Source organism: Drosophila santomea, chromosome 2R (assembly GCF_016746245.2).
Source record: "Drosophila santomea strain STO CAGO 1482 chromosome 2R, Prin_Dsan_1.1, whole genome shotgun sequence".
Taxonomy (NCBI): Eukaryota; Metazoa; Arthropoda; class Insecta; order Diptera; family Drosophilidae; genus Drosophila; species Drosophila santomea.
In genome coordinates, this window is record NC_053017.2 from 1894961 (window position 1) to 1910864 (window position 15904).

A 15904-nucleotide genomic window follows, 5' to 3' on the forward strand; every position below is an offset into this window, starting at 1 on the left:
AATAAAGACGTGAAAACTATTACTCCACGTTTTTTTTTTGTTCTTAGCGGTGTCATTAGTAAAACATTTCATTGACGCAGTCGGTAGGATACAAAAGGGCTTCGAGTGGAAAATAAATTAAATTTTATAAAATAGTACAGTTCTCATAAATAATTCGCAATACCAATGCGCGAAAAATTTTCAACGTAATTTATAATTGTCCAACAAAAAAAGTGGAAGTGAAACTAGAAAAGCGAAGAGAAAAGAAAACACATTAACATTAAAATCATATGTTATACAAACTTTTAAACTTTATGTGAAATTTTAAATAAGTGAACTTAAAATAGGAGTCCCGGGTGGCGGCCATCAAAGTCCAATGACGAATTCCGGAGGCGACCGCCTACTCTAAGAAGTCCAAATTGATCCAGGAGCGGCGAAAGCGAGGATATGGGACTAGACGAGGAAACTCTTCCCAGCGTTTTTAGGGACTGCATGTCCTCCCATAAATGCGCGCGCTGCACCAAACACAGCATCATCTGAGTACCCTCTTGAATGTGTGCGACGGTGAGACGGTGATTCCACTACAAAATTTGTAAATGTATGCAAACACTCGCTGCAGTGAGAGGCAAGAATTTGCAAATTTTGGAGCTAGCAATTACATCTACGTACGGCGACTTTACGATGAACACACTTTGACGAAGCTCAAGCACCGGTTTGTCAGGACAAACAGCTGTTGGCCAATCTCTTTCAGGCTCCATAAGATAGGCGGGTCCATGCGCCCAGAGTGACGACTCGCAATCTACCTCCTCCTTCGTGGCTTGAACTATTGGGCCGGGACTGTTTTCCTCACTGGCTGAAAAAGGAACGCGTGAAGCTATTAAGGCGCTACGGGCGCGCGCCGCCTCCAGACACAACGTGCACGTTTTCTGAAATCTTCCTGTCCCCAATGTCCACACTTAAGCTTGGCTGGCGATCCGTGATATTGGGAGCGATAACTGCTGTTATGGTCGTTGAGAAATTAGAAGTGGCAGACCGCATCGCAATTTCTACAGAGAATCCATCAGTCGCGAACTTGGAATCCCCGATTCCAGTGACGGAGCCAGACGACATCGACCTCTTAAGTTGCAGTTGATTTGCAAACCGAGAGGTGACCAAGTGCAGTTGAGAGCCAGAATCTAACAAGGCCCTGCAGGGAACGAAGAGTCCCGACCGATTCTGCACTAGAACGGTTGCAGTGCCTAGCAGCACAAGGTCACTACCGAGATCCTGGGCAATTAGCGTAGAAGAAGTCGAAAGCGGGGCAGAAGGCTTGAAGACACCGGAACATGTGGCTGCGAGGAAGGCGGTCCATCTAAATGGAGCAGCGTATGATGCCTGATTCCACAGGTGCGGCAGCGGCTCGAGCTGCATTGCCGTAGCTGATGACCTGCCCTTAGGCAGTTTAGGCAAAGTGCTAGTCTCTTTGCCTCGCGCAGACGATCTACTGGCGCTAAGTCTCTAAATTGCGGGCAATAATATATGGCATGCTCTGCACTATGGCACAGCATGCAACCAAGAGAATTTTGGGTGGTAGCAACTAGCGTCGAACGATTTCTGCCCACCTGAACGCCTGGCGCATCACTGCTCCAGGAATGTAGCCATTGATTCCCACGACAGAATAAGGTTGACAAGGACCGGATCCTCCAAGCGCTCCTCCCACTTTGCTTGGGTCGCGGCATCCAGCTTTTGCAGCAGCACTTGCACTATGATGCAGCCAGCGATTTGCTCAGTGGTGCCCAAACCCTTCAACGCACGAATGTGAGCGTTTAACTTGTCCGACAATTCCCGAAGCGATGCCACTACTACCTTTAGACCCAGAATATCGGTGATGTGCTCCTGAAACACGAGACGCCGATTATCAAACCTTTTTTTTGAAGCAACTCTAAAGCCGCTTCGTAATTGCCGTTTGAGATCTCCAATGATCGGATAGTTTCCAGCGCCGAATCCCTCAAACATGACCGCAGATGCTGAAATTTCTCAATGTGGGAGAGGTCCGGATGGCTGTCGATTATGCTCGTGAACACGGAGTAAGAATCCGCCCAGTTTGCGTAGCCTCCGCCAAACGTTGGCAGCTGCACAGGCGGCAACGGCATCGGCCTCGGCCGCAGCTGCGTTTGAGGACCACTACACTGGTGGGGCACAACACCTTCCGCAATCGTTGAGTGCGGCGCGAAATGCACATTGCGTTTGGCTATTTCCGCGCGCACACTAGCCTTGAATTCTACGATGAATTCGTCGAAACTTTCGCTCATTTCACTGCAAATTTCGCCGAAATCTAATTCCTCCAGTTCTGTATGCAGAACATTGAAGACACTTTGCAGCTCATCAATCTGCTCCAGCCTCACTGTAAGAGTTGGTTCGTCGTAACCGCTTAGCGTCTCATTAGACAGCGACGTTTGTAGCCTCTGCAACCTGCTGAACAAAGCATTGGCTTTGCGCTTTAAAAAGGTCACCCTGTTTTTGTCACTTTCTGCGGGCATAGCAACAAATCGCTTTAAATTCGGTTCAGCGGGAAGATGAGCACACAACACATGCCGAAAATGCAAGCGGAGTCAAAGCACGTAACGGGGCGGCTGCACTTGATATATGTAGCAATGTACATATGTATGTATATAATGCTAGCTCGCTTAAACACAGCCACTATCACATATATCACCACTCACTTGTCCAACCGATTGCGTTTTAATATATTGATATATTTATTTATAAACGGGATAAGTGCATTAATTAATGCATACATATTAACACGATCACGTCGGGGTCACCAAATGTTTAGCTATTGAGCTTTTTCAATAGCTGTTTGCGAATAACAAACAGCCGAATATTTTTTCGATACTGTTTATTTTGTTTATTATATTGGCAGCTAGAGCCGACCAAGAGCTATATCGAAATCACAAGTTGAGTCTTTGCCGAAAAACGAAGAAGTGACAACTGGCGGGACAGACAGCCGAAATGCAGCGCCCGAGCTTAATGTAGGTAGATAACAAAGAGATAGTAGATAACAAAGAGAGAGAGAGTGAGATGCACTATGGGCATCATGCTCAAACCATATTGATTCATAAAATCCCTTCCCAGTACTACATCGTACCTTATAGATTCATTAGCGACAACAACCATTTCAAATTTATTTTTTTTTTTCTTTTAAAATGAAACATAACTACATCAGTACTACATCGTACCTTATAGATTCATTAGCGACAACAACCACTTCAAATTGAATTTTTATTTTTTCTTTTAAAATGAAACATAAAGTTTTTCTGAATATTTTAAGTTGGCTCTTGTTTAGCCCGTAATACACTTGGTTAACTGCTTGTAATGTAACTTCAAATGAAATTCTTGATTGCTTAATAAAAGAAATCGCACTCCCGGAATCTATGAGACACTCTGCAATAATGGGTGAATCAGTGAAATAAACAAATATCATTTTAAACCTTCTTACATAGTTGTTAACGTTGCTGTTGTTGTTGCTTTTCCTTAGACGACATTCTCCAACAAAATGGCCCTTCTGTCCACAAGCAAATAAGATCCAGGTGCTCTTGCTGGCTTGCGGCAGTCTTTGTCGAAATGACCCTTGGAATTGCAGTTCCTGCAACACAGGTCGTTGACTTCCGCCGCCTCTGTCGTCGACTTTTTTGGTGCGTAGCCTCCTGTTTGTTGCGAAAGGCGTACATGGGCAAATGCTAGTAGCATCTGCTCCGGATTGGCGAACCTTTGGATGCGGGCTTGATCACGCTAGCTCGCCGATTGGATTTCCTCGATGAGATGCTCGAGCAGTTCCTCCATGTCCATATTGACGGTTTGGGACATCATTATTTTTTCCTTAAAATACATGGTGAAACGCTCGTTCCTTTGCCATTTTCATTGCTCAAATTTCCGACGAAGCTCTGATTTGGACGCTGTTTCTCCAAATGCTAAGATCAGTTGCTTACACAGCCTCTCAAAAGAAGCTAGCATTCGTGTTGGGTTGGCGTGTAGCCAACGCTGTGCGTTACCTCTCATTTTGGTAACGAACAACATCCGTAGGCAGTCATCATTTAGGTTGTAGATCTGGCCTATGTTTTTAAGGTGTTCCACCCAGTTGCGTGCACCAATGTTTCCTTCGAAGTCGACTGCAGCTTCTTTGGCGTAAGTTATTGAAACTGCTGATCCAGCCCTGGCAAATGATCTTTCTTCCTCGTTGCCGCCAGCGTTGCCACCTGGTAAATTTCCAATTGGGTTCGTAGGAATGCCTAGATCATCACTGCTCTTGTTGCATTTGTGTGGCGGTGCGTGTCTCTCTTCCTGTTGCTGTGTATGTGTGGCGGAGCGTGCTTTTGCCAGTTGCAACACATTTTGCTGCGTAATAAGCGCAGCCTTCAGTTTCGCGATGATTCCAAGAAGTTCGTTGTGATCTGGAACATTCTCGGAAAAGCCTTCCTGCGACGATTGTGTTGTAATTTCAGGATCGGTGTCAGGCTGACCTCCAGCAATCTGGCCGGCTTCCTCCTCTGGTACTTGGCCTCGTTGTGCGGGCGGTATTTTCCCTAGACGAGCCATTAATTCGGCTTTAACGCCTTGGGTTGGTAAACCCAATGCCGAAAGCAATCTTTTTAATTGGCTGTAAATTTGCTGAGATCGACCTGGTTCATTTGGCAGGTTTGACCACTTCTGAATTTGTGGAAGGGTTTTATAAAATCACGTTTGTGAAATGGTTTTATAACATCGCTTTCTTTTCAGATCTTCTTTATTTCGCTCACCAGCATAGACTGACTCTTAATCTAATTTACATCAGCTTAACATAGTCTTAACATAAGTTTAACATTGTTATCGTGTAGTATAAGTATCGATATCTCAGTGGGACCAGAGGATTAGCCTACTACACAATGGAAGTAGAAAGTTTCATAAAGTATCATAATAGTCCGAATAAAAATTATTATCGTCCGAGTAATAGTTATAACAGAGGGTATAATAATAACAGACCGAATTATAATATTTTTGCACAAAGAAATAATTATAATCAAAACCAAGCACAAACAGTTGAACAACAAATCTTATTAAAGAGGGAAGCAACTGGGACAGTAAGTGAGCTGGCCTAGAAAGGTATGAGAATAAATAACATTGATGAGGAACATTTTTTAATGCAAAGTCTTACAGAGGAATACCTCATATAACATGAATAGACAGAAATACAAAAACACAACTAAAAATATTAGAATTACCAATTTACAAGAGAGTATCTACAGTTCATGGTTACTTAATTATAAAATATTACCTCATACTAACAATATTTGAAGCGAAACATATATTTTATGAAATATAAAATTTAGAATCTGACTTATTAATTGGGTACAATCTCTTAAGGAAAATTGGAGCTAAAATAGATGTAGAAAAAGGTATTCTGGAATATAATGGAAAAAAAAGAAAAACTAGAGTGTTATGACAATGAGGAGAAAAACGATTTGCGTTTAATTGGAGAAAATAATACTCTTCCATTAAAGGAATATATTATAAAATAAATACTTTAGCAATCAAATAGAATATAAAACTGAATCAGCTATTGCAGAAAGAAGTAATTATAGCTCGAGATCTTATAATATCGAGCACGCCGACGATGTTAATTCCGTCAAATTAAAATTGAAAAGTTTGGGATCAAAAAATCCTAAACACGCCGACGATGTTCATTCCGTCAAATTACAATTGAAAAGTTTGGGATCAAAAAATCCTGATCACGCCGACGTTGAATTATCCGTCAACAATAAAACTAATGGTTTGGGATCCACAAATCCTGAACACGCCGTCGTTGAATTTTCCGACAAAGAAAAAATTCATAATCTAATAATAATTTCATATTAATTAAAAGATTTCGATAATAAAATTATAAATAATATTGAAAAGGATTATTCTAAAACAAATATGCAAATCCCTTTTCGAACCGATATTCGAGGAGAAATAAATACTGACAATGACAGGGCAATTTATAGCAAACAATATCCGTATGCTATGTCGGTCTCAGATTTCGTTAATAATGAAATCGATAGAATGTTAAAAGAACAAATTATAAGACCTAGTTGAAGCCCCTATAATTCACCAGTCTTAGTAGTACCCTCTAAAACATGACTAGTTATTGACTATAAAAAATTAAACGAGAGCACAATACCGGACAGATACCCTATGCAAGACCCGTCTGTAATATTATCTAACTTAGGAAAGTCAAAATATTTCTTAACAATTGATTTGGAATCAGGATTCCACCAAATTTTAATAAAAGAGTCAGATATAGAAAAAACAGCTTTTTCTATTAATAATGGGAAATTTGAATTCTTACGTATGCCATTTAGGTTAACAAACGCCCCTAGAATATTTCAAAGAGCAATGGACGATATATTAAGAGAACCAGTTGGATAAACTTCTCATGTTTATATGGATGACATAATAATCTTTTCAAATACAATTGAACAACATTATACTGATCTAATTCAACTAAAGAGGGAGAAAATTGGCACATCGACAATTTCCCCACGCCAAAGTAATTATGACAAATATGAAGAAAGAAATAAACTAAACTAAGATAAGCGATATCGTTAAGAAACACTTACCTAACAAAATATTAATCAGTATTAGACACAGAACTATTCACAAAGACAACATTAGGTTTTAACAAATATTATATTTCTTTTAAAATTACAGACAGTGCATGTCTTGTTACTTTTAATACCATTCGTAATGATAACCACTTCAGAAATAATTATACCCGTTACTCGTAGAGTAAAAGGGTATACTAGACAGGCAGAAGGAAGTGTTTCCGACCATATAAAGTATATATATTCTTGATCAATAGCCGAGTCGATCTGTATGTCTGTCTGTTCGTCCGTCCGTATGAACGCTGAGATCTCAGGAACTACAAAAGCTAGAAAGTTGAGAATAAGCATACAGACTTCAGAGACATAGAAGCAGCGCAAAATTGTCGATTCATGTTGCCACGCCCACTCTAACGCCCACAAACCGCACAAAACTGCCACGCCCACACTTTTGATATATTTTTTCATTTTTGTATTGGTCTTGTAAATTTCTATCGATTTGCCAAACAACTTTTTGCCACGCCCACTCTAACGCCTACAAATCCTCAAGAATGTAGGATTTCAAGGAGTAGCATGTACTATGAAGTCAGAGACAGCTAGCCGATGACGTAATAGATGGGTGCAGCGCCTTTTTGGCTAACAATATTTAAAACAGCAAAAATGCTTCAAGCGTTATAATTGTGCACAAATAAAATATTCGTATTATTAAATACACCTTTGGAAATAGTATTGTTTTGCCCCCACGAAATAAGCCCAATATCAATATGTTTCATTATTATCTTATTATATAATTTTGATCGAAGCAATGCTTTATCTGAATAGCTGATATATCTAAGTAGCTGATATATGATGATAAATAAATGAAATCATATGTTGTTTTGATTTTCTTTCCCACTTCTTAATAATCTATCTAATATATATAAATCTCGTGTCACAATGTTTGTCCTCAATGGACTCCTAAACCACTCAACCGATTACAATAAAATTCGCACACAATGTGCAGTTCGATCCAACTTGAGAGGTAGGATAGTTTAAATCTCAAATTATAGTCACAATTATCTGTTAACTCCAAATGATTCTAAGTTAGAATTTCTAACAGATGTCGATACCTTTCGACTGGGTTGAGTAAGTAATCAATAGATGGCGCTGCTATTGAAATCAACGAACGTGTCATATAAGCTACATTTTAACAGCATAATTATCACTTATTGTTGACGCTATAAAATTAATTAAATTCAGGCACAAGAATATCAAGAACAGTGTATCGAACGTCTTCAAGAGAATATCATGAGAACATGAGCAGCAGGAGAACGAGACATAGCCACAGTAGGAGTACAGGAACAATAATTTAATTTATACACGTAAGTAATATCACATAGTTTTATCAAAGATAATTAATATATCAATGAGAAAATGGCACAAAGCTCCACATACTTTTTCAATAATTGTACAAAAATTTTATATTATTTTTATTTAACCTCCATTGAAAATTATTTTGCACTTATTATTTCAATGTGCTATGATAACCTGTTTTTCAGTTCTTCTTTCTAATATTTAAACGATTAAACGATTAAATTATTATTTTCAGTCAAAAATGACACCGAGAAGATCTAACCTCAACAACGCGCGCAGCAAAGGGTCACGACGCAAACGTGTTGAAAGAGCTCAGCAAATACCAGAACAAATCGAAACAAGAAATGCAGCTCAAAGAATCAGGACTGCAGAAAGTCGTGCACAAGAATCTCAAGAACGGCGTGACGAACGTCTGCAACAGAATATTACGAGAACAAGAGCGGCACGAAAACGAAACAGCTACAGTACGAGTACTAGGTCGACAAAGGCAACGAATCAGCCGCTCATTAAAACGTGCATCATTCGTTCGGCTTGCCTTTGAATATGCACCAGATATTAACTACTCAGCGCATTCAAAAATTGCTATCGGTGGAATGGATAAAGTATGTCAATATTGTCAGGCATTGAAATTTCGGAATGAAGCAGCCGGCATGTGCTGCGCATCAGGAAAAGATGTACTGTCACCTCTACCCGCTCCGCCGGAGCCTTTATTATCCCTTCTTACTGGCAATTCAGATGATTCCAAATTATTTTTGCGTAAGATACGCAAATTTAATTCTTGCTTCCAAATGACGTCATTTGGGGCAACTAAAATTTGCGATCGTGCATCCGATGGACGTAATTTTGAAACTACATTCAAAATTCAAGGCCAGGTGTACAATAAAATCGGATCCTTGATGCCAATGCCTGATAACAATCCGAAATTTCTTCAAATTTATTTTATGGGCGATCATGAAGAGCGCGTGACGACTCGGTGCCTGTATAATTTTATTGAACAAGCAGACGGAAGAGCAATTGTGATATTATTGGAAAATTTTTTAGAAGATCACAATCAACTAATTCAATCAAAAGAGTTTCGCTACGACTGCAAAATGACAATTATCAAATCGTCATAAAAGCCGACAAAGTACCATTAGGTGAACATCCTGGTAGATTCAACGCTCCAACTGTTGATGAGGTTGCTGTTATCATGGTTGGTGATCCAGTTGACAATACTGTCAGTACGATTTCGGATCTACACCGTTCATATGACGCACTACAGTATCCATTGATATTTTGGCAAGGACAAGATGAATATCACCTTAATATCAAACAGTATGATCCAAATACCGGTAAATTTGACAATTATCTATTTATTTTCTTACTGTATGTATAGATTTTAATTTCGTATTGCATTTTATTTTTTATTTTTTTAGGTGATTACAGTAATAAAAAAGTTAGCTCAATGAACTACTACGCACACCGAATAATGGTTAGACAACATCAAGACAATTATATCCTTCGATATCGTCAGCTGTTCCATCAATTTATACATAGTTGATATGTATGCTAAGGTCGAAAGCGAACGCTTGCGATTCCTTCGATTCAACCAGGCAAAACTACGATCGGAAGAATATATTCACTTACGAGATGCTGTTGCTGGAAACATCGATGGAAATGTAAATCTCAATGACATCGGTAATGCTTTCATTTTACCTTCAAGCTACATCGGCAGTCCACGGAACATGCAGGAATACATACAAGATGCGATGAATTACGAACGTTATTACGGCTTACCGGATTTATTTATTACATTCACATGTAATCCAAATTGGGAAGAGATACAAACTTTACTATTGCCAGGTTAACAAGCCATTCATCGCCATGATTTAACTGCACGTGTGTTTAAACAAAAATTGAAATCATTAATTGATTTTATTGTTAAATATTCAATTTTTGGTATCACACGTTGTTGGCTGTATACGATAGAGTGGCAAAAGCGAGGTTTGCCTCATGCCCACATTTTGGTTTGGCTTAAAGATAGAATCCGTCCTGAAGAAATCGATCAAATAATTTCAGCCGAAATTCCAGACCCATTAATTGATCAAGAATTATTTGATATTGTCACCAAACACATGATCCATGGGCCATGCGGTGCTTTCAACATGACGTCACCGTGCATGAAAAATGGAAAATGTAAAAAAAACTTCCCAAAGCCGCATACGAATGACACGATCACGGATATTGATGGTTATCCAATGTATCGCCGCAGAAGTACTGAGAATGGTGGCCACACATTTACAATGCGACTGCCGAACTTTCCAAATCAATGTTGAGCTTTGCAGTTCTGTTAAATCAATTAAGTATATTTGTAAATATGTAAACAAAGGCAGTGATTTGGCCATATTTGAAGTACAAAACATAAATAAAAATGACGAAATAGCACGATACCAAATGGGCAGATATATTAGCAGCAATGAAGCTATTTGGCATATTCTCAGCTTTCCCATCCACGAAAGAGATCCTGATGTCCAACATCTGGCTATACATCTTGAAAACGGTCAACGTGTATACTTCACTGAATTATATTTCACATGGAACAAATCCAGTAAAAAATGGGAGCCACGGAAACAAGGAAAACCACATCCTTCCATTACAGGCATATTCAAAGCTAAGACATTGGGGAGACTTTACACGGTACATCCAAAGCAACGTGAATGCTTCTATTTACGTTTGTTATTGGTGAATGTTCCCGGACCAACGTCTTTTGAATTTTTGCGAACAGTTAATGGTCGAGTATTCAATACATACCAGGATGCATGTCGTGAACTGCAATTGCTAGAAGACGATAACCATTGGGACTTAACGCTTGCCGATGCTGCGTTGACATCAACACCGAATAACATTCGTCAGTTGTTTGCAATTATTTTGACGACATGTTATCCCTCGCAAGCACAAACTTTGTGGGAAAAATATAAAAATTGTATGACAGAAGACATCTGCACCGAATGAGACAAACAAATCAATGCCAAAACATAGATTATACACCAGAGATGTACAATGAAGCATTGGTCTTTATCGAGGATTTATGTGTTCTTATTTCAAACTTACCGCTTAATCATTATGGTATGCCATCACCTAATCGTCCAGCCACCGACTTAGTCAATACCGATTTGCAACGAGAAAAGCAATATGACCATGGAAGTTTAGCAACAATTATCATGAACAGTGAACCATTACTGACAGCAGAACAAAAAATTATTCATGATCGGATTATGCTGGCTGTTGCTGCTGAACAAGGCGGCTTTTTTTTCTTGGATTCCAAAATACGGTCGCAACAAAAAATCGCATTAGCAGTAGCATCGTCAGGCATTGCGGCTACTTTACTGGATGGTGGGCGAACAGCACATTCAACATTCAAGCTGCCATTGGACGTTCATAATAAACCAGATGCAATGTGTAACATCAAAAAGAATAGTGGAATAGCTGCAGTGTTGCGGAAGAGTTCTATAATAATTTGGGATGAGTGCACAATGGCACACAAATATTCACTTGAAGCATTAAACAGAACTATGCAAGATTTAAACAGCAATAATAAACTGTTCGGTGGTGCTATCTTACTTTTGTCTGGTGACTTCCGGCAGACCTTACCGGTTATACCTCGCTCTACTTTCGCGGATGAGATTAATGCATGTTTGAAACAATCATTCTTATGGCGAAGTGTTAAAACACTTCGATTGACAATAAATATGCGAGTACAATTGCAAAATTATCAATCAGCACAAATATTTTCCGAATAACTACTAGATATTGGGAACGGTAAAATAGAACTGCAACCAAATACGCAATGCATTAAACTACCAGACAATTTTTGCACTGTTGTTCAGGATAAAAATGAATTGATTCAGAGTATTTTCCCGGATATACATTATAATTATTTGAATCATGAATGGCTCAGTCAAAGGGCGATTTTGGCAGCCAAAAACGTTGATGTTGACGAAATTAACTTCCAGATACAACAGTTGTTACCAGGCGATCAGATGTCTTTTAAATCAATCGATACTGTTGTTGATGTAAATGAAAGTGTTAATTTTCCGATCGAATTTTTAAATTCATTAGATATCCCTGGAATGCCACCACATAATCTTCGATTAAAGATTGGTTCCCCTATTATTCTCCTCCGTAATTTGAATCCACCTCAATTATGCAACGGTACGCGTTTGCTCATCAAAAAGATCACCGGAAACATTCTTGAAGCAACCATTTTGGCTGGGAAGTTTAAAGGAAAAGTGGTCCTGCTGCCACGTATTTCGATGATACCATCAGATTCTACCATACCCTTCAAAAGGCTACAGTTTCCAATTCGTTTAGCTTTCGCCATGTCTATCAAATCTCAAGGTCAAACAATGTCCATTTGTGGTTTAGATTTGGAAAATCCATGTTTTTCTCATGGGCAACTATATGTTGCGTGTTCACGTGTTGGAAAACCATCGAATCTATTTGTTTTAGCTAAAGACAGGTTAACCAAAAACATTGTGCACCGATTGGTGTTAAATTAAATTGAAATTGAAAGTATTTATATTTTAAAAAATAGATATTAATGTTTAAAAGTTTAAGACTGTCTGCCTTGCCTACCTCATTCATGAGTTTGAGCGTCACATATTATTTGCTGTATTATACTGTAAGATATACTTATTTGTTATAAAATTAAATGGAAATAATCAATCTGATAAATGTTTATTTTGTATTGATTTCTGCTTAATATCAAGTGTAAGAACATTTTAATTAATTGTGTTTAACGTACTTCCCCTTCAAATCTTAATCCAGTGAATTTATATACCAACATCAACATTTTCGTCTTTAATATAACAAAAACTTTAGCCACAGAAACGCGTGGCCGGGTCAGCTTGTTGAATATATATTTCTCTAGTGTTAAAAAGAATTTTACTGTTAAATCTCGATCTTAGCTTGTTGTGGACGGCATATCGATAGCGATATCGAAGCCCAGCGCTGGGGTGATTAAATACCGAATATTTTGGTAGATTTGTTAAGGTCATCTTAATGTTATCCGTCCGTTGACCCGGCAAAATTCGAGCAACGGGGATTGGATCATGCCATGGTAGAGCCAAAGAAGAAATAGGAAGAACAGTTTCAAAGTCACGGTCAAGGGCGTTATAACTGCAGCGCTCCCGAGAAATTAAAGTTTTTATGTGCACGTGCACCAAGATATTGTTTTTAATTAAACCATATTTAATTAGATCTGCAGCAGTACGCCGGTGTTTAATACAAAAATAAAACAAAATCAACAATAAACGAAAATAGTAGTGAAGTTTCGGCGGGGGAATACTGAAAGACCTGGAGCGGAAAAAACATTAGGTAACCCCCAGTGGAACCCCGAAGAAAAGTCAGCCAGGTCGCCCAAATTGGCCTGGCGAGAGCGGCCATAACCTATTGGCAAGATCCGAGTTTTGACCAGATAACGTTCCTTTTTTTTTTTGCTGATCCACAATTTTATTGGGATCCGTATGAACGTCGAGATCTCAGGAACTACAAAAGCTAGAAAGTTGAGATTAAGCATACAGACTCCAGAGACATAGAAGCAGCGCAAGTTTGTCGATTCATGTTGCCACGCCCACTCTAACGCCCACAAACCGCCCAAAACTGCCACGCCCACACTTTTGAAAAATGTTTTGAAATTTTTTCATTTTTGTATTAGTCTTCTAATTTTCTACCGATTTACCAAAAAACTTTTTGCCACGCCCACTCTAACGCCCTCAAACCGCCCAAAGCTGCTACGCCCACACTTTTGAAAAATGTTTTGATATTTTTTCATTTTTATATTGGTCTTGTAAATTTCTATCGATTTGCCAAAAAACTTTCTGCCACGCCCACTATAACGCCCTCAAACCGCCCAAAGCTGCTACGCCCACACTTTTGAAAAATGTTTTGATATTTTTTCATTTTTATATTGGTCTTGTAAATTTCTATCGATTTGCCAAAAAACTTTCTGCCACGCCCACTATAACGCCTACAAACCGCCAAAAATTGTGTTTAAGACTCTCCTTCTCCTTTCCACTAGCTGAGTAACGGGTATCAGATAGTCGGGGAACTCGACTATAGCGTTCTCTCTTGTTTTTTATTAATTTTAGTTACAAATATTTATTTGATAATATTTTTTTTATTGTGTATTTATTGTTTGTTATGTCTTATTTAATTATTTATTTAGTCACAATTTATTTATTCACAATTTATTTATTTTAATTTATGATCTACATTTGGTAATTTATTTATATATCTATTTTGAATTTATTTCCCATATTTATTTAACACACATATTTACCTATATTTAAATTTTTTATATTGTTGAATTGGCCCTGATTCCTGTAATTATTTATTTATTTAAATTACCCTTCATATTCCCCCTCCCTTGAGAGCTCTTATGGTAGGTCAGGGTCTAAAGAAAATAGTCCAAGTTTAAACGAAATCTCAGGGGGAGATCCTTATTCTGCATTCAACTTCAAAAAGGTGTTTCACGACAAACCTTTTTGTTGCGGTTGAGATGCAGCACGATGTCCTTTGCTCTGATAATGGCCGCTCCTAAAGGAAAGAAAAATTATTTAGTATTTGTGATGGCTGAAGAATTTCTTGACTATATATCATCAAGCCAGTTGATGATTACAAGAGTCGTCGAATACAGAAGACTTAATTTTGCTTAATTGATAGACTCACACATATTTGGCTCATTGTTTATTTTTTTTTAATTTGTTATCTACATTTATCTAACTGTTAAAACAGTTGGATATGCGAAAGAATTCGCCTTCCTCGTCGTCATCATCCTACAATCAAGTTGATCCGAACAGAAAACCGACTAATCAGCAGAGTAGGCAAGGGACGGCGAAAGACAATCAAGCCAAGCACCTAGTGGCAACGTCCAGGAAACAAACGCAAATAGCACAAAATATGCCTCCAAATGCATTTTAAAGTGGTCCAAGATTTTCTGGTCAAGGCAGCAGGCGATTCCCGTCGGTTATTCCGTTATCAATTGTGATGCAGGAACATGGAGGGCGAAATTGGACAAGAAACCAATGGACAACTCCAGCGACAATGCAGGCATACGGACCTAGAAGAAATGCTTCGACAGGAGTAGCAGAATCTCGGCCAGCAATACGGTCGAAATATCATCTTCCGTTGCACAATGGGGGTTCCACTTTACCGGCTGTCAGGGCGCAATGAGTGCCGAGGATTTCATCTTTCGGGTGGAGCACCTACAGCAGCATTACGGGATGCCATGGCAAGATTTATTAAGAGACTTCCATCACCTTTTAGCCGACAACGCGTCGGAATGGTACTGGCTGTTGACCAGCACGAAACCGCCAAGGGATTGGCCGGAGCTCAGAGGTGCCTTGGAGCGGCGTTACGGTGACAGTCGAAGTAATTATGCCCGGATTCAGGACATAGCAGAACGAAAGCAACGACCATGAGAGTCCTTGGGTGAATATTTTACGTCGACAAGGAATCTAATGTCATAAAAACGGCGAAACGGAACTTGGCAGATCCGATGAAACAGTGGGTGTATCCTGTTCGTGTGTACACACTAGAACACCTATATGAAGAATGTCGGGAGGCAGAAAGAGCATTTGACCCCGATAACGGAAGGCAGCGTTCGCGGATCCCAGCCATGTCCAGATCTCGAAATGATGGCCGATTCGGAAAGGTGTAGTCATGGAAGAGAATAATGCTGTAGGGGAATCGAATGAGTTTGTTGAAGCGATTCCTGGAGGCCCGACGAAAAAATCCGTGCTATGCTGGAATTGTCAGCAACAGGGACACGTTTTTAAGAACTGTGAGTCGGCCCAGCGTAACTTATTTTGTTACAAATGTGGATTGGCGAATACGGTGACGCCGAAAAGCCCTAATTGAAGTCAGGGATACGTTCTCCGGAACGCTGGGGTAGCGGGAAATCCGCGTTCCGGGAGAGAACCCGTGGAGATGCCGAG

The 15904-nt window shown here is 39.2% G+C and overlaps 1 long non-coding RNA gene across 1 annotated transcript; it reads left to right on the forward strand.

Annotated features, from left to right (window-relative positions):
* Nucleotides 1–7627: 7627 nt before the first annotated feature.
* LOC120446430 lies at nucleotides 7628–12560 on the forward strand. The gene is made up of 3 exons (XR_005615853.2): nucleotides 7628–7936; nucleotides 8164–9259; nucleotides 9344–12560. It is a non-coding gene; the product is annotated as an uncharacterized LOC120446430 (long non-coding RNA).
* Nucleotides 12561–15904: the final 3344 nt, after the last annotated feature.